Source organism: Triticum aestivum, chromosome 5A, assembly GCF_018294505.1.
Source record: "Triticum aestivum cultivar Chinese Spring chromosome 5A, IWGSC CS RefSeq v2.1, whole genome shotgun sequence".
NCBI classification, from domain to species: Eukaryota; Viridiplantae; Streptophyta; class Magnoliopsida; order Poales; family Poaceae; genus Triticum; species Triticum aestivum.
In genome coordinates, this window is record NC_057806.1 from 326802394 (window position 1) to 326805375 (window position 2982).

The window sequence follows — 2982 nt, forward strand, 5'->3', positions numbered from 1 at the left end:
CACAACACTTGATTAGGGGCAGTTAACCGCCGGGAGAAATACAAATATAAAGGCAAACAAACTGCCGGGGATCATTTAACCACCGGCACAAGTCCTTCCAGGCAGAAAAACTGCCGGTAGAAATTGAGCAACAAGGACATATTTATTGTCGGTGTTCATATCCACCATTTATGTCATTTTATCTGTCGGGAGAACTCAATCTGGGCCCATTATCTGTCGGGAACTGTTCATGGCGCGAAAACGAAATAATTGGGCCCAACAGCGTGCTACCACGAAAGCGCGCGCCAGAAAGCCCAAAACGCCTTCTGCTGCGACCCTACTACCGTCGTCCCGACCAGATCTAGCCCAAACCCCTTGTGCTTTGACCCTAGCCGCCGACGACCGCCCTCTGTCGCCCGACCCCAGCAGCCCTCGACCACCCATCGCACCAACCTTCCTCCCGGACCACCGCTGCCGCCGTCAAGTACCATCGTCCGCAGATCTGATCCGCCCTCCGCCGCATCCCTAGCGCCGCCCAAATGTCGCCGCTCCCTCCACGCTTTCTCCCTGGGCTGCAACGTCTCCTTGCACCTCTCCCGAACTGCCAAGATGGGCGTGCAACGAGATAGGTTTGGCACCGCCGGCCCCTCCTGGTCATCCTCCTCCTGTGCGTGCTCTTCCGCCCCTGGTCACGTCATGCTCTCCAGCCCATCATCCTTCATCCGTACTACCCCAGTTCGTGCTCCTCCGGCCTCCCCTTCTTGTACTTTGAGCCCAAGGTATGGTCCCTGGTGCTTCCTGTTCCATTGTATTTCTTTCTGTTCTTTTCTGTTAACGTAGCAATGACCCTTGACATACTTGTGAGAAACTTGTGCTTACATTTACTTATGTGTGTGCCTTGCAGAATCATAAGTTAATAGATGTTGGTGTCTCAGAATGACAGGTAATACCATTTAAAAATTTCAATGATTAATGACACCACATGGTCGAGCACATATGCCAAATCTTCTTTCTCTGCTTTGAAGAAAATAGCAGAGCACTCGGATGGAAGAATGTATCTGGAACGTCAGCCTTAGCCAGTGCAGACCGCTCTAGCAACAGTTGCCGCTTTGTTTTACTTGTAAATATCTATTACAAAGTGCTATTTTCAGCTGTAAACATTCAGCCTATACGACTATGTACTGCATGTTTTACTAATAATTGCTGCTTGGTATCTTGTCTGACCTGAAACATATGGTCATTTTAGTAATAGCAACATCAAAGTAGAAATTAGGTTGGGCAGCGAAGTCTTGTGTTCGTTTTTAGGTTCTAGCCAACAACATAGTTCTTGTGTTGTTTTGGCCATGTTTGGGTTCCTTTTGCATTTTCTTCGCTTTTAATGCTTGATTTGTCTGCTAAAGGAGATAGGAGACACTGCAGGTTGGCTGCGTCCATGGTGCTGCTTTTGCCTAAGATGGATTCAATTAATTGAGGTATGCTCCAGATATAGTCATATAGATATGATTTTTTTTCTTTTGGGCAGAAAGCTAGCTAGGAGTAAGCTAAGATATTTGTAAGTGCTTTCTTGCACCTGCGGTTGTTTTCTTATTCAACTTTGCTATAAATAAATACATGTTTGATCATTTTGGGTACAGAGCTAGATAGAAATAAACAAGTGCTTCCTTCATGTGGATATTTGGTTCTTATTCCAGTTTTTCCTTACATATATTGATTTCATATGTAAAAATTCTTTCGAGAAAAATAAGGGCAGCATTTAGGTGTCAAAGTAATGGTATACAGAGGAGATTAGAGGGTCTTCCTCCGCTTTGAGCAATACCATCTTAGGTACATGCAAAAGTATATACTTTGTTGCACATATCAGATGTCCTCACATACATGGACTGAACCTTATTTTTGTCGAGAACCTCACTGCCGAGAAAAAAGTCTTTAGCTTTCTGTGTGAGCTAAGCAGCATATGAAAAGGAAGCACATGTATATGTATGTAGTTCTGTTCATTTTTAACATCCCACTATACAGGTAATTATAATTTGTAGATTGTATGCTATACTGACGTGCCTTTAGTCTGTCCTCGAAGAAAGGTTTTGATGTTGTTTGATGTATGTCGTTTATGATCCCTTGAACGTACACAATTTTATTTTCTCATCTAATAGCTACGAAATAAGATGCATGAGAACTATGGCTTATGTAATGTTCAGAGGTATGATACGTCTCCAACGTATCTATAATTTTTGATTGCTTCATGCTATATTATCTACTGTTTTGGGCAATATTGGGCTTTATTATCCACTTTTATGTTACTTTCGGGACTAACCTATTAACCGGAGGCCTAGCCCAGATTTGCTGTTTTATGCCTATTTCAGTGTTTTGAAGAAAAGGAATATCAGATGGAGTCGAAACGGAACGAAATCAACTGGAGAAGTTATTTTTGGAAGGAAAGCAACCGAGAGAACTTGGAGTGCACATCAGGGGAGACACGGGCTGTTCACGAGGGTGGGGGGCGCGCCCCCCTGCCTCGTGGGCCCCCCGTGGCTCCTCTGACGTACTTCCTGCACCCATATATATCGTCGTAACCTAAAACTTCTAGAACAGAGATTAGATCGGGAGTTCCGCCGCTAGAAGCCTCCGTAGCCACCAAAAGTCAATCGGGACCCTGTTCCGGCACCCTGCCGGAGGGGGGATCCCTCACCGGTGGCCATCTTCGTCATCCCGACACTCTCCATGATGAGGAGGGAGTAGTTCACCCTCGGGGCTGAGGGTATGTACCAGTAGCTATGTGTTTGATCTCTCTCTCTCTCTCTCTCTCGTGTTCTTGATTTGGCACGATCTTGATGTATCGCGAGCTTTGCTATTATAGTTGGATCTTATGTTTCTTCTCCCCCTCTACTCTCTTGTAATGAATTGAGTTTCCCCTTTGAAGTTATTTTATCGGATTGAGTCTTTAAAGATTTGAGAACACTTGATGTATGTCTTGCCGTGCGTATCTCTGGTGACAATGGGATATCA

General features: G+C 44.9%; 1 long non-coding RNA gene across 1 annotated transcript; it reads left to right on the forward strand.

Moving 5' to 3' along the window:
• The first annotated feature begins 298 nt into the window (after positions 1-298).
• Positions 299-1176, forward strand: LOC123103177 (uncharacterized). Its single transcript, XR_006449683.1, has 2 exons — positions 299-758; positions 884-1176. It is a non-coding gene; the product is annotated as an uncharacterized lncRNA (long non-coding RNA).
• The last annotated feature ends 1806 nt before the right edge of the window (positions 1177-2982 follow it).